This window comes from Ischnura elegans, chromosome X (assembly GCF_921293095.1).
Source record: "Ischnura elegans chromosome X, ioIscEleg1.1, whole genome shotgun sequence".
In the NCBI taxonomy this organism is placed as follows: Eukaryota; Metazoa; Arthropoda; class Insecta; order Odonata; family Coenagrionidae; genus Ischnura; species Ischnura elegans.
The window spans coordinates 46376110-46393749 of record NC_060259.1 but is presented as its reverse complement, the minus strand read 5'-3'; the positions used below and the strand labels follow the sequence as shown (position 1 = coordinate 46393749).

General features: G+C 37.9%; 1 pseudogene; it reads right to left on the bottom strand.

The window, feature by feature from the left end:
* Positions 1-4135: 4135 nt before the first annotated feature.
* The window catches only part of LOC124171149, an 80163-nt pseudogene continuing 66658 nt past the window's right edge, over positions 4136-17640 (bottom strand).

Genomic DNA, 17640 nt, shown 5'->3' with positions numbered 1-17640 from the left:
CCCCCAGAGTTGTGGGGACCCACTTTTGGAAGCGTGATTTTTTTTGCTTCGTAATTTTCTCTTTCTAATGAGCAAGAAACTGTGCTACGTAGCGGTTTGTCTCAGTCACTATAATTGAAATTATTTCATCATCAAAAAATAACTCAAAATATGCCAAGGGATCATCTATACACGAAACAGGCAATATTTGTTTTCCCACTAATTCACACGCAAAAGGTTGAGGAGGGTCAGCACTGTCGATCTCTTGCCAATTATTTTCTTGAAGATTCACAGAAAAATGAGAAGGTCCATCGCTCTCTTCGGAACTGGAATCCAGAGAGTATCCAAATGAAATTTCCGAAGTAGTATCTGAGCATCCTGCGCTCTCTTTTTCCAAAGCGTCAAGCACTTGCTCATCGCACAACTCACGCGAGCTAAAAGACATGGTCAACTAAAGAGGGGCACAGATATGGAGTGGATTCAAGGCCGAAAAAAAAAATAAAAAATCACCAAAGCAAGCGTAGGGATGAAAACACCCCAACCCTTAGCCTCAAACGTCGTAAATAAGATACCAAGATGCGGGGATGCTGGCCGGTCTTCGAGGCTCCGTGAGGCGCTGAGTGACAATGCCTGGACGGACCATGCCTTCACTATCATTGCCTCGATGAAAGAGAAAGGAAACGATGAGGCAGAGAAGCAGATGATAATGAACCAGAGACGAAAGCATTCCGCATCCCGACACATCACACACAATCGCTAAGAAAGCACATAACCAGAGCTTGAGTGGAAGGATATCTTTCATTAGCATTCACCAGACGCTGACCCTAGAGGAAGCGTTTCTTTCCTGACATCAGCTAGAAAAAAATATTCTAAAAAATACGGGAACGCAAACACAGACCACACAGGGGCACAGAACGATAGCAGGCAGATGTGTCTCATATATATACTCACTAAAAGTACATATATGGAAGCTTAAGAGATAGGAATACCTAATGAAACATTCAGACGCATAGGGTGCGTCGCACACGCTTGAGGCATGGCAATCGGACGACACAAACGCTGTGTCGCACACGCTGAGAGAACGTCCACGGGCATTTAAAGTCACGCTTGAGGGGTTAATGGCTGCTGAGACCATCTTTTGTCGCACTTTGGTTGGCCAGCTCATATGAATCCAGAGATGATAAAGCATAGCCTCATTGTCAGGATCCCAGCTGCCTAAGGCTCCAACAACCAGAGGGTCCAGGTGCACAGGCACCCCATGGCATTGACAAACCCACATTCTCTTGGGGAGCTCCTCATTTTTGCAGATCTTTGCCACCCTCACGGCATGGAGGGCTTCCTGTCAGCTATCAATGGGAGCTGTCACATCCACTTCGTGAGTAGCTCCCCACTCAACTTCACGAGATCTGGCCAGAGGAGGGAGCGGTCTCCCTACACCCGCTTGATCATCTATCTTCCATGTCCCATCATTCTCCAATGATCATCATAAAACTATAGGCAGGCATCTATTCAATTTAACCTGTTTCTTCCAACAAGATATTTCTGAAATTTTCCATGAATATGCTCTAATTTTTAAGGAAATTAAATGACTGGCATTGATCGTTGTTTTTGTTCCTTCAGCCCAAATAAATGTGGGAAATATATAATGTGGCCCTTACATTGAAAAGTTTGGAGACCCCTGGGCTAGACAAAGACCGGCCAAAATTATGTATAAATTTTTAATATGTTAATGAATTAAATGCTGCTAAGTCTATTATAAACTGGCTTTCCAATAACTTGGTATTCTTAAGAAAAAATCAAATTGCTTTACCATATTTTGGGAGTTGCCTTCCCAAAAGCACAATTGATTTTGATGCTAATAGAAAATCATAGAACAAAAAATATGGAACAAATAAAGAGGGATGTGAAAGAGAAGAAATACATAGGTGTGAAGAGATTAGCTGATAAGAGAACTGAGTGGAGAGCTTCGTCAAACCAATCCTAAGATTATAATTGACCAGTGATAATGATGGCAAATCATGGTAGGTTAACCACTGTCTTTGTAAGAAAGAGCCAATTTTTAACAAATGGCAAATCTTTTGATAATTTTTACTTGTAGGCGATTATTTTTTGAAAGTTATTTTTATGAATAATCTACTTCAAAGCCCCCCTCCTCCCGCCCCAGTTGTATGGTTTGATCAAATTACACAAAACTAACTTCCCAATCTGGCCAGGGATCTCAAGTACTTCTTCACCCACACATAAACTGGCAGTAAAACTGAACCTTCTGATTAAAGATTACACTAAATTCCTTCCAAAATATGGCATAAAAAATTTATTAGATTTAATTGAGAGAATCAAAGATGTAAAGGTAGCACACAATGCTAAACTGATTTCCTTTCATGTCAACTGTTTATTCATGAAAAATGAAGTGCCACCAACCATTAGGTACATAATAATTGAGGAGATATCGGAACTTACTAACACATGCCTCAATCAAAACTACTTCCTATTTTATAACAATTATTTCAACAATTCATTGCCATGGGATCACCCCTTTCACCACTACTCACAGAAATGTTTTTGGATAATTCTGAGTCAAAATTATTTCAATCCAATCACATTCTAACTGAACATGTTCACCATTGGTACAGATATGTTGATGATGTGCCATGCTGCTGGACTGGCACTACTACACAATTAGAGCATTTTTTCACATTCACTAATTCTCAGAACAGCAATATTAAATTCACTTTGGAACTAGGAAATAAATCAATTAATTATTTAGATTTGAACAATCAACTAAAGGAAGGGATACATCTTTTTTATATTTACCGCAAACTCACCTCCATGTTTTTATTCCTGCGGACTCATGTCACCCCTTCCAACACAAGACAGCAGCATTGCATTCATTAATCAATAGACTAATAAAATTCCTCTCAGTGAACAAAATCACAACAAGAAAATGGAATGGAAAAAATGGGAAAAAAGGAATGGAAAACCATTCAGCACATTGCAAAGGCTAATGGATATCAACCAGCAATCATTGATAACATCCTCAATAAAGCCCGGAAGAAACAGGCCTTATCAATGGTATCTTTGCTCTCCCATATTAACACTCCAAAAAAGTGGTGCAGGATTCCCTTCCTCGGGAAGATTTCCGATTCTGTTACCTCCTGCTTCCCAAGAGAAAAATACTGAATAGCATATTACACCCCCTCAACTCTCAAAACAGTGTTACCCAACTGCAAAGATCGTTTCCCACCAGAAAAAAGAAGTGGAATATACTGCCTAAAGTGAGATGATTGTGGTAAGAAATATATGTATCGGCAGAACGGAGAGAAGTGTTAAGATTAGAGTGAGTGAACATCACAACTGCTACAAGAAGGAAAAGGAGCTATCTAACTTTGCCAATCACTTACTAGATTGCAAACATGAAAGTGATTTCACGCCGGACATCCTCCACTCAGAAGGAAATAGGAGGAGACTCGATGCCCTAAAAACATCAGAGATAATCCTACATTTAAATAATAACAACCCTTAGCTAATGCACAAGAGCCTCCCTCCCACTTCCCCCTCTTTTCCAACCCCATCAGTGAACTCCAACAGTGACAACCTTAAAAATTTCTAGTGCTCATCCATCTGTGTGCTATTAACATTTTCCAAGAAAGAGTACCACGCAGTGCTTTTGCTAAAAAATTCCTCCAGTGATCCATGTCCTTGTCGGAAACCATTATCCCATGCTCGCAACATCCACAGCCAGACTCATGAACTACCATAGACTATTCTGACATAACATGAATAACTCAATGTTCCCCTGCTAATCCTCTCTTTCTTCTCCAACACCGCTACCTTCCTTAGCCCCTTGTTTTCTAACCCACCTTACCCCCTCCCTCCTCTCGCAGGTCAGATACCTATCCACACAGGAAAAACCCTCGTCCCAAATCAAGGCTGCCCCTTCCCCCCCTCCATTCCCTACTTAACAACCACCCCCACCCTCTCATTCAGCCCAATCCCTTCCCATAGATGTCCTTACTGTCGCACTTAACCCATTTTTTGAAGGTTTGAGAAATGCAAATTTCACCTTGATTTTTACATATTGTAGATAAAAATACGTATGAAAACAATATCCGAAAGAAAAAACAATGTATCTCTTGCCAATTAGTAATTACGAGGTGTTCCAAAAATGGAACACTAGGCAAATCCACTACTATGACGTACTAATTGATAACATGCAAAAAATTTGATTAAGACTTTTATTAAGTCACTATTTAGAATGATATCCAGATGAACACTTAACATGCAAGGATACATCGCAATTTTAACATTAAAAAGTGGTATTTTTGCAACATTGGACACAGTGAGTTTGCTTTCCCTGCTTTACATTATAATGATTCATGCCGTCATGACGTGAGTCAAAGTTACGCTTCATAGATGGTCTCCATTTCTTACCAGGTTCAGCAGTATGACAATATGTCTCTATATAGTGACAGGCCACAGGGCGACAAAATTCAAGGAGATTCATTGGCTTCACATCGTTTATTTTATGCAATTCCCAAGCATTTTGTGAAGCCAGCTCAAAGCAGTATAACTGGAGGGTTCGAGTACCATCTCTTTCCACGGATTGATGCTTGACACTAGTCAATATTTTCATCAACTTGGTCCACTCCTCCCATATACTGATTATACACCTTGATTAATAATTTGGCTGAGTTACTTGTATCTTTTTTTCCTGTTTTTGAGAATAACCACTGACTGTTGCAAAGGATTGACACCTGCACCGGAAGATGCAACAGTCACAACACTGTTATCATTCCATCTACAAACAATATTGCCTTTTCCATCAATTCGGTAATCAAATGTGCCCATATCTTTTTTATTTAGGGTAACATCAGATAGTAAAGGAGGTTTGTCTACGCGATCTTTTCTCGCTGTGCCTCTTGCTTGGTTTCCCATTGAGTGAAGCTTATCAAGGAGTGCAATGCTTGTAAAAAAAAGTTGTCGAACACAAAATGGTATTTACCAAGATGCTACGTTGGGAGTGCCTCAGTCAATCGCAAAATAACTGAAGCACCTACACTATACTATTGGTATTGAGTGTTCGGGTTTTTTCCTTGATGAGGCTGAAACCAGCAAAGATAGCCTAGACGCATTGGACCATACAAGAATTTATACCCAAACTGAATAGGCCCTCCCCGAATTAACTGTTTGCACTTGTAACGATCGAAATAGGAAATCATGGCCTCATCAAAGCTGAAGTATATTTCATTTGGTACAAATTTCATACAAATGTCATTCAGACGATCAATTAGAGGTCGCAGCTTGGAAAACTTGTCCATGTGGTTCAAGTTAGAATTGTCAGCAAAATGCAAATTTGAAAATACTGTTTCAAAAAGGTCACGTTTCACTGCACCACTAACTAGAGAATTATGCAAATCTGGTCTTTGCTCCCAAAAATATGTCGTCTCGGAACAGAGATGTAACCACTAAGGATAATTATTCCCAAAAACCAGGTTCAAGTTTCAAGGTTCACTTCAATATCCAGATAGAGTTATGAATATTCTGCTAGGGTTTTCATTTTTATGATTTGTTCTCCTGAAACTACCTCCTATTGGCTGAACAGTCAGATTGGCTTTCTTCCATTTGCGCACAACTTTGGTTACCTTTTTTCCTTGAGCAAGAAGAGGTTGAGGTGAAGCAGAACTCGATGCACCTCAATTTTCAGTAGTTTCACCATCTGGTATCAGGTCAGCATTGTCAAAGTTCTCGTCAGAAGAACCATGAATGAGATGAGCAGAAGCACCTAGCAACGAACCAGGAAGTTTATCAATTGTTCCACACCAAATTGCTTGCTTGATTTAAAATTAAAGTGAATATTTCAGTGCGCCAGAAGGCACACATAATAGTAGTGGATTTACCTAGTGTTCCAAAAATGGAACACTGTTAAACAAAAGCTTATAACTAAAACAAAATACGTTGTTTCAAAATTTTCTTCATTGAGCACTTTAGGTTAACTATTACTGAATATGTCGGGAAAAATTTACAACATTTGGGCGTAATGAAAAATAGTTGATAATATATAATTAGAGATGGTCACAGAAAAACTGCCTTGAAAAAAAAGACCGATATTTCTCAACACACTGGCTGCGATGGGTTGGCAAAACTGACTACATAAATCTTTGCGCCCCATAATACAATGCCTGTGCCTCTTTACAAAGAGGTACAGGAAGAAAAACCGTGGCATATCGGTGTATAATGAGTCATAGTCATTACATTAGAATATCACGTCAGGTGTTCCAAAAATGAAACACTAGGCATAAATGGGTTAATTATGCATAAATATAAGATGCATATAATATCAGTCACCTGAAGATGTAACTATGTATGTTATGAAACCCGGGTCGTGCCTATTTAAGTACACAAGTGAACCTTACAAAGTTTTATTCTTTTATTTCCAATTTAAAGAAGAAGATTTTCCATGTTGATTGTGGAAAGGATTGTGGGGTGGCATACTTTTGATTTCTTGGCTACAACCAAGATGAAAAAGTTGATGGAAGACGTAAGCCTAAAGTAGATGGTTGGTTGTGCCATTAACAATGGCTCAAACCTTGACATGGCACTCATGTGAGTCTAAATATTCTAGTTACTGTTTATTTATATTTTCAATTGGATTCTATATGACTTGAAATTAAGTAAGTTTAGTTGAATAAACGATATTCCGCATCAAACACAAATACATTATCATAATATATAGATAGGATATTTGAGATGAGGTCTGATTAGAAGAAGATGCTGGACTTCAATTTGTGGAGGTGGAATTACAAACCAATTCAGGAGGCATTTAATGGAATCCATTATGTGTTATTAATTAACATTTTTACATTATTTTATTTTTTTAAATTGGCGATGGCCTTTGGGCATTCCTCCGTGTAGTCTTGCCTAAAGGAGATGACAGTTTCTCTAGCCATTGCGCTGGCATCTTCAGGTCAGAAGTATCCATGTGTCATTGGTAAGGGGGGTAGGTTGGCTCTGATTGGTGGGGTTAATCCTGTGGTAGTGGTTGGGCTGCGATAGGCCTTTTTTTTTAAGACTTTTTTGCTAGTGTTACCTAATGTGTAGCCCTTTTCTCTATTGTAATTTCCTGACTGCTTCGTTATTTCTGTTGCCACACAGATAATCCTTGGGTAGTAGCAACTCTTATTGTAGATGACATCATGCTTCTCGAAGTCCGCTTTGTGGCCAGGTTCCGACCAAACATGCTCCGAGACGGCGGAAAGGTGGAACCGCTTCTTCTCCAGGACACGTTCATGTTCTCATGTCCTGGTTTTAATTGATCATCCGGTCTGTCCTGTGTATGATTTTCCACAGGAGCATTTGAGTTGGTGTACCACTACATGAGGGAGTAACATGGAGAAAGCAATATGGAGTAATGCCGCAAAAACCTCACATGCAATTTTGTAAAATTATTTGAAAGTATGATTACACGTAATATGTTCATGCCTTATTTGTTACCTGCTCCACATTTTCCTCCCAACCTATATCTTTCATTAAAAACACCCCTAAGTATTTACACCGGTCAATTTTCGGAATTACCATCCATGAAAATGAGTAGTCTCTCCTACCTGCTCTTAGTTTCCTGCTTTAAGTAATAATTTCACCCTTTTTTACATTAATAGCCATTCCATTTTTTGACACCCGATCTGCCCTTTTGTTTACAAAATTTTGAAGTACTTTGCAGTCGCTCTCTTTTTTATTTTCCAGTAAATTATGCATTAATTGGGAAAAAGCCTAGTGTGCGAGTTAATGCTATCCGAATCTATAGATTACTATGATAATATTTGCAATAAAATTTTGGATTACAACATTTTCAACTTTGGAACATTGCATAATTATTAATTTCTACTAATTCCATGCAGTATGCAAAATATAGTACATATTTTCCCTGCAGAATTACAGCCTTTGCTTTGGTTTCAGGTAATGAAGTCATCAGCAGTTGCCCTGAAAATTTGCATGCTGAGAGTATGCATTCATTGGATTTATTCAGCCAACCAGCAAGGGATTACTACATGAGCTCAATAAGAGAGCCTCTGAAAGTGCCTTTGCGCATTGTAGGCCACAGGCAAGGTTGTTGCTTCAGGGAGTTGGAACTAGATTTTGAAAGATTGTGCAAAACGAAAAGAAATTAAGCATTGCAGTAGGGCTGATACCATTGTTGAAGCTAACATAGCTTGATGGACAGGAAAAAGAAGAGGCTTTGCACACTTTCAAAGAAAAACTAGAGTCAAATGAGGTGGCTCGACTCTCATAAAAAATGGCTCATGTGACCCAAATGTTGACCCTGTTTTTTTAACACTGTAAAAAAGGTAAAAATTATTAATTTTTCCCTTGCTTTTTGATTCAACAAGAGTAGAGTTTCTTCATCAACTTCCAATATTAAAAAGTGCATTCATCAGACAGAATGCCCCCCTCTAATTTTCTCTACAATTCAGTTTTCTTATGGAATAGATTTTTGGTGGTAGCAAAGACATTTTGCCTCCAAAGAGGGGCAAACTATCAGATGAAAATTTAAAAATGCAATTTTTTGCAATGTAACAACAAGTATTTAAAGATTGATGGTTTACTGTACATATATATTAATTTTACAATGAGTTTTTTTCCATACACTTGCATGATGATATTATAGAGTACATCCTCATTCACAGGTGTAAATTTTGGTAAAATATATTTATTACAACATGTTATGATGCATAATGCAGGGAGCATATTAGCCAAGGGGGTAGAGCAGTTGGCTGCTTATCAAGGGGTTCTGGGTTCAAATTCAGAGTAAAACTTTTGGACATCCCCAAAAACAAAACCCTTGAAGTACAAGGTGGCCTCGAGAAAGGAACTGGCCTCCCCACCTACGCTGAATGTGTGAAATTCACATGCCTGTGGCTAAGTTTCGAGTGAGTTCTATCCTCATCGATCCCAACAAACCTTGAAATGCAAAAAAATACTATACTTATTCAGCAATAATTTGAATTGCAGTAAACATGCCTTCAACCTATAGGCAAATATTCCACATTATGTCAAATACTATTTAGTATGGAGTTTTGTCATTTAACACTTTCAATCTACATCTAAATTCACCATGATATGTAATCATATTTTAGGAAATACTGCTTAAATGAAATTTGAGATTGTTGGGAAGTGATGGAATCCAAATTATGCTCCTTCTCACAATAGAGTGTACAACATTTGGCAAATAAAAATTTGGTAAATCCATTGTTCAATTTAATTTAATATCAGCAAATTTTTCCATTAAAAATAGATTTATATTCCAGTTTAGGTGCAGTGATAAACTTGTTCAATTTGTTAGACTTGTTCAAAAGTGTGAGTTTCAAAGAGCCATCCGTGGCTGCCCCCCTACCTTGGTGAAATGGCATGAGATTTGGCTCAACACCCTCTCTACCCTGAAATGAAATTTTTTGCAATGAATTTTTAAATGAGTTAATTTCCACTATAATTTGAAAGATTTATGAAAAAATCTTGCACAATCTGTTTGGTAATTTTTTTATGCAACAGTAGTTTTTAAGACTGGTAAGAGCATATTCACTTCTCATGCTGACCATGCAGCACCAATAATTCCTTTTTCTGGAACCTAATTGCTTTGTTGGATTCCATAAATTTATCACTTCTTTCTGGCAGTACTTCTTCATTATGTAATCGTATCGGTTCACATATAAATCATAGTATCTTATTCTGAATTAAGTGATGGCTGAGTGAGCCATGGTGTGAGGAAACACCTGAGGGTATGAACACAGCAAATCAGGGCCTCTCCTCACATTGCAGCCTTCCAGCTTGTGCACTACAGGGTTCATCAAGTCAAAAGTGGCTCGCCAGATAAATAAGTAATCAAAGGGCTACTCTGCTACTATGTGGCATTGACATTATTATTCCTTTTGAGTTGGTGGAGTTCTCTCCTTAGCCTGACTGCCGTACTGAGCCCCAAGAGACTCTTTGGTCCCCTCTGTACAGAGCATTTTTTCAGGACATTCCTTGAGAAGGGTCTTGTGGATAATTACACACTCTCAGTACCAACTTTTATCGATCCTTCCTCGCAGGGACTCTGCGTTATCTAGGAGTTTGAGAGTTGTTGGGCTCCCTCCTTTCCAGGTTTATAATCCTACAAGTGGCATTATATATATATATGATGCATGGATAATTCTAGCTTGCACGTTAACTGCAGACTTCAAATTGAATTCCTCATTTTTTCAGAGCATTGTCACATTTTGAATGAAGCTCTACCATCAATATTAACCGATTAAATGCATCAACAATTTCCATGTTGATGTTTATTCCAAAATTGAGATATAAGTTAATATTCGTGGTAGAATTTTGTTTAAAAATTGTAAACGCTGCTCAAGAGATAAACAATTCAATTCCGAGTTTATATTTATTGAGAAAGGAGCAAATATTTATTTAACAAACTGACTGAATGAACAATTGTATGACCATGGTCCCTTACCACAAAGAGGGTGAATATGAGACAAGGGGTCTGGGTACCAGCTCTCCAATTTCAAGGGTAAGGCCTAAGTCCCGCTGCGTAGGGTCTCAAAACTAAGGCTTTGTGGACACGTGACCATTATAAAAGGGGGAGAGCAAGCCGATGAATAGTTTTGGCATTTGCTCGCATGCGTAGGAAAATCTCTGACAAAAATTTTCGGCTTTTGTCTCCTGGGTCAAGAAACATCCTTCAGAAAATTTTTATCATTAGCAGTAAAAAGGTTAATAAAGAATTCTGCTGAATTAGGGAGGTTTCCATGGAATACTTAAAAAGCATTCAGAGAGCCTTCCTTTCCTTCAAGCACTTCTCTCTTCAATCCACGGTAAGGCCTACTCCCTTTCATTCTATCTAAAAATCCTAATCTCATCCTCCCTCTCCCTTGTTTTCTAACATTCTACCCTCAAACACTGTTTCCAACATCCCCTCCATGTTAAGTTCTCTCTCCAACCATACTTTCTATCTCCTTCATATCTCATTTTGAAGCTACCTCTCCTCACCCACTACCTCCAGCACTTCCTCGTTCCTCCGCTTCTCTGTCCACTTCATGTCCTACATTCTTCCCCACATCCACATCTTGAATACCTCCAGTCTTATGCTGTCCTCCCTCCTAAGCATCAACGTTTCCATACCATAAAGAGCTACAATCCAGATCAAACTCATCACTAACCTTATCTTTAAACTCTTACATAGCGATCTTCTCATAAGGTCCTTCCTGTTCATGAACGCCTCCTTTGCTAAAACAATTCTCTTCCTGATGTCTTTACTGCCCTATCCATTTTCTTGTAATCTGCTGCCCAAAAGTTGAGCTGATCTACTTGCTCAAGTTTTTCACCCCTCACACTTTCATGTTGAATCTCACATTCCTAGCTTATTATGTTTTACAAAAGCATGCAACCTTGTTCTTCTTGTGATTAATCCTCATCTCATACTTCTCGCAATGGTCGTCTGACGCATCTACTAGAGCCCCCTTGCCTTTATAATTGATGCCTGATCATCTGCAAGCTCACTTATCTAAACATCATTCCTCCCATTTTTACTCCAGCAGTATTCGCATGGGACATATATGTCCCATTTTTTTTAATTCTCTAAAAACTAAATGAGAAGGTCTATGATTGTGAGAATTGGTTCTATTGAAGAAAAGGCTATTGGCTTGCAGTTTGAAATTCTTTTTGCGATATCGTTTTGATATCGGTGTTTCCATATTGTTAAGAACTTTCACTTGAATTTCTGTTTACGAAGTGAGTATTTGATATTTTGTAACAAATCAATGAGAAGGTCAGTTATAACTGAACTTTCGGTGTATCCTTTATGTGTATCTAGCCTATGGAGTTAGTACAAAAAACTTTGTGGTTGTGCTTTAATTTTGACAAAATAAATGTTTTATGCCATGGGACAAATATGTCCCTATGGACCATGAGGAAGTGATAATTGGTATTGTTTCACATAATATGATTCGTAATTGAATGGCTACCAGTATTAGCACCGCATAAACGGTAGTTGAGGTTGAATGCAATGCCTACACCACAAGGAGATGGGTTTTAATTTTCACTTTGTGGCTGTTCTGGAAATGGAAGGTGGGAAGTAATATGTTGCTTGCTGTTTCCCAACTTAGTGGTGTTGTTTCCTGTATTCAGACTGACGCTTGCATGCAGTATTATAACCTGATCTTGGCGTTATGTTCCCTGGCAGACAGGAAAATGCCTAACCTTTGTATGCTGTGTGTTATCTCATGGTGTAGATAGATTTATTAGACTCTGCCCCTCGGGAAAATTTACATATGCTAAACTGACAGGAAGCCGCAGACACTATCCTCCGTGGTACAACCCTTCTACAACACTCCAACCCTGACGTATTTCTTTATTATTTTCAATACGCAAAGTGTTTCTGATGATTTCAAAACACCTTTGAAACATTATATTGTCAATTATTGGCAATATTTGGCACTTGCATGTCAGGATCAGAGGACCAGTAGTCCCTAAAACTCGGAACCACATGATAATTCATCACTAAATTCATTCCCAAAAAAACACATTAATGTCCTCGGCAGTAGTTTGGAAAGAACTTAAAAAGAAAGAAATTGTGTCTTTCTAAGTTCACTTTGTTGAACCGTATGAGTGACCAGTTCATCAAAACCACAAGGTTTTCCAAACACATCTCTAAATAAATTTTCTAATTTGAGGGGGGTTGAGACCCTCGAGGTTGTGGCTGTGGTCTCTATCTAAAAGGCAGGCAATGAATGCCATGCTTTCTCCTCACTTTTGATGTGCTGCGACGTAGTTCGGTAAAGATATAAATTACATATGCTAAGATCAAACAATGTAAATAGGTTTGGTATGAGGAGCGAGAAAAAGGGGGGCAAGATAGGTACAAAGTAAAAAGGGGCTTGGGATTCCTCGGAAGAAAAAGTGCAACACATCGCTTTGGCGGCACCAACCACCCCTTCCTTCCATGATAAGAACTCTCCTTCCACTTGTGTGGGGTGTTCAGGGTCCTCGGCTCTTATTCATCCCCTTGCTGTGTTTTGATTCAGTTCTGTGCAGACCTCTATGCGACACAATTGCCTCTGCTGGTTGAGGGATTCTCTTCTATTTACTGTGGTTTGATACTAAGAGCAGCACGATGAGTGAATTCCCTTTATTTCAAATGTAGTTCATACATTTTAGAATTAGTGTCGGTGCGAACACACTTCCCAACTGCTTCGTTACAATGGTCAGCCAACTGAAAAGAATGCCAAAAATAGAATGCTTTTTTTTTGCATGTATTTGGGGAACAATTACGTGATGAGTTATCAACTCATTTAGTTTCGAGTTATAGGGACTATTGATCTTCTGATCTTGACATGCAAGTGCAATACATTGCCAATATAATAACTGGAAGGCATTTTAAAATCATCAGAAATTTTGAAAATAATAAAACAAATGCTTCCCAGGAGTCTGGTTGATTATGATCAAGCTTTCCAAGCTCACCTCTGATTTCAGTGGAACACTGTGTCCACGAGGATACAAAAAAATGCAGAAGAGATACAAATTCTTTGTCTAAAGATAATAACAGTTTGTCACAAGTTCATGGCTGGGGTCAATCTAAAGGACCAAAAACAATCACATATAAAATTGACAAAAAGGCAAGTTTTCTTATCGGAAACTATTCTAAAAGAAACAGAGGTGTTTTAGCTGCTCCTGTCCATATAGTACCTTAGTAGTAGCACCACAGCCTGAACAGAAGTTATCGAAAATGCCTTGATGAAAGAGGGGCACTGAATGTGCAAAAAAATGAAATAGAAAACTGAAAAACCAGTATGTGTGGAATATACCTACCAGGTTTATTTGTGTTTCATGATAGTATGCATTGATATCACTGTTCGTAGGACTTCAGTCACATGAAAAGAATTACATTTTGCATCTTGCATTTTTTGACAGAGTTGTTTATTATTATTTTGTTATGGATAAAGTATGTATGTAGTTTGTCTTAATAATATTAGTTGAAACAATATACAGTAAAATTTTATTATGATCGACATTGATGTATGCTAGGCAAAAAATTGAAAATTTTCTGTTATACTATTTGTTAAATTATAATTTTTTTAATTTATGAATTTGCCATGCATTACCATATACATGGAATTTTAAGATTTTAAATTTAGATTTTTAAAATACCTGAAGACAATATTGATTGGCCCAATTTATGGAAATAAAACATTCCATAAGCAGCACATATGATTTTCTTATTTCGAATGAATGTTTCCCTTACCGTCCATAGGGACATTTGCCCCAGGCTATATCTCAGAAACTATTTGAGGTATCACTTTTATGTAAATGTTTTTGGAATCTAGGCATCGATATTAGCCTAAAAACGTATTTTGCTATGCAATTTAATAGCTGCAATCCTTATGGACCATAACTCTTTAACTGTGCAAATAAGCTGAAATAGGCAATTGAGGGTTCTTGGCAGCTACTGAAGGGCAATAAAAATAAAAAAAGGAGTAAAAGATGTCCGCATGACATCTGCTTGTCAAAGGAAGAACTTCTAAGCACCTATGGACACAGAGAGTAGAAGCATAGTTCAAATCGTCAATAGACAATGGCAGCAGTCTGCTAAGGCAATTGCTTATAGACGATAGAAGCAGGTTAAGGGTTGAAGGGTTAACACAGTTTTATCTCATTTTTACACCACTGCTAGCAGGACCGGATTTACGATATGGGTGGCCCACGGCCCATTTTGGTGGGAGGTCAGGAGGCCCAATGTTTCAAGATGTTGCAATTTGCATGCCAATGGTTACATTCAGAGCTATATTAACAATGCCAATGGATGGTGTTTTTTTATCAGCAGCGTTACCATCTGTTATCGTCCATGTTGACGACTGAATGTTAACCAAAAAGCAACCCAGCTTCACTTCCAATTTCCAATCCACTTCATTTTTTTTCGATTTTGTGAGATTTATCTCTATATTGGCGGAAGGCTCATGCTTGGCAGGTGGCTCTGCATTGGTGGATGGCCCAGGGCCAGGTCCCTTGGTCCCACCTTTGATCCGGCCCTGACTGCTAGCAGAAAAACTATATGATGATTACTAACATAACATAACTTGCTCTAGTTTGAGATTAGGTGGGATTTGGCTTCACTCTACCCCTCATGTGTCTCCAATAGACTCACATAATTACTGAATGCCCCCTTATTGACTGATGCATCCACCAAGGTACAGTCACTTTCACAAGTTTTAGGACAAAGTTTGCACTGCCACTACTGCTTCTCTATTCTGCTAGAAATTTTAATTTCCCTTTGTCTTATCATTCTCCTTGGTTACTCAACGATAATATCACAATTGCAGGTGAAGATATATGCACTCAGAGGGAGATGTTCCTCGCAAATTGATCGTTCTGTTTCGATTTATGTCGGATTTAATGATTATTTCGTGTGCATTTACTGTGTACTTGCCCCAGTTTTCAATGTTAGTTTGTGTTGTACTTATTATAAAACCTTCTCTTACAGCAGTTGCGATGGCCTAGTGCAGTAAACGTGCAACTGAGATAGTGGTGATTATGAGTTCAATCCCCTGAAAAACATTGCTAACATTTTTTTTTTCAGGTCACTCACTTTTTTTGTATTTCTTTATAGAATTTAATTAATTTAAAATTCCCTGCAACTGCTTTATATTCAATTTTTAACAATAATGAGTCATACAAAAGTTAGGAATCGGGTAGGGTTAGACATACCTATAAGAAATAAAGAAATAAAACTTTTTAAGGTTCACTATTATTTTAATATGGACCTGAAGACCTGAAGATGTAACCATGTTACGGAACCCGGGTCTTGCCCATATTAAAATAATATTGACCCTTACAAAGTTTTATTTATTTATTTCCAGCATGGAGAGGTTTCACAAAGTAAAGCCTCAAGTAATCAGTTATATTTTAGACACATAATTTTTATGAATGAACATGAACATTTTGAAGGTTAGGAATTTGCAAAATAGGGTAACCATAACCTGTCGGTGAAGGGCGCATAAAACCCCTGGGTCTCTACTAACTTGATTGTATATTACTGGGGAAAAAGGGTCAGGCCTATTAGATGATTATTGTTAATTTATCTATTGGTTTCGATTGCAGTTGTTTTTTTAAGATTTTCTGTGATGAACACCTCATGAGGCGGATTTTGGAGCACAGAGGGCTAGCCGGTGTTAAAAATTGAATAATAACCTGTCTTCAGTGTTAACGTTCTCATGAAAGACCAGTGAGAAAGATTCACTCTTTTCCTGTCATAATTAACCACACTATGTTCTGGGTAACATAAGAATAAGGCTTACACTATTTTTTTAAATTTAGCTGTACCTCATAAATGAAGTTCAACGAGTAATAATAAAATAACAGGAAATATAGTAACCTAATTTGATAATCTGAAATATAAAATATTGTTCAATGTCCCTATGCATTCGTTCACCGGCTGTCATTCACAGATATATTCTACGTGCTCTAATACACGTTGTATCATAATTGATGAAATAATGGACAACAGTCTTATCAATTCACGAGATGAAAGATTTATTTTCATTCAGTGTATTCCTCATATTCCTCAATTCTATTCTTTCTAGTTACATATATGCTTTGAAAATGTTTACCATCAGCGAAAATGGGGAATGGCAGTGCAAACTTTGTCCTAAAACTTTTGAAAGTGACTGTATATTTCCTGGTGGACTCAGGGGTGGACCTATTGAATCTTAACGTTTCACAGAGGGTCCAAGTCAGCAGAGTAATTATCAAGTTTTCACTGATGCTATGTAACACCTGACATCATGACAAGAAATTTTGGCCTCTTCTTTGAGTGTCAGTAACAATTTCTCGATCATTGACTCCTTAAGAGCTTATAATCAGATTCACACATATGCTGGAAATTTAAGGAAAACAGCAATCATCATGTTACACCCTTTTATCATCTTTTCCAGAGTTTACCCTCCCAGCAGGGATGCTTGGGAAGATGCTGCAATCAACAGTGAAACACAAATAAGCTATTTCATAGCCCTATATGTGTCTTATGGACTTGTCAGTGTGGTGAAGACTCATCAATATCCCACTGATCAAGTACTCAAAGACCTTACATTCATATATGTCTACCTTAATGAAGAAATGGTTGTCGACTTCGTTGTCGATCAGGTTGAACATCTCAGTTATTTTTTTCAGTACACTTGGTGAGTAAAGCATCCTAATAAACCCATCATAGTATGTTTTATGATTTTTTTAGCATCAGAAACCAATTTATTATAATTTCCCATGCCATTTAACTGATCCTGAAAACCTATCCACTATTAATTGCCACGCATATCATCACCTCAGTCATAAACACACATTCAATTATAGCTTCAATCCACACCGCATCACCTTAAGAGTTAGCTGACAATCCACTAGGCTAATTAAATTTGGTGCCGTGAGGTTACATCTAATAAGCACTTTATTACTTTAGTGACGTTCACTATGGAGGAAGAGGCTGAACTGAATATCCATTATGTGTGACACCTCACATAGAAATTTAGGACCAATTTTACAATTTTGGGTATTGTTATCCATCCAGAATAACCCATCCTACTATCTAATAAATATTTACTAATTCAGTCACATGGTAAACTAAGATAAGACTCGAGTCAAACAAAA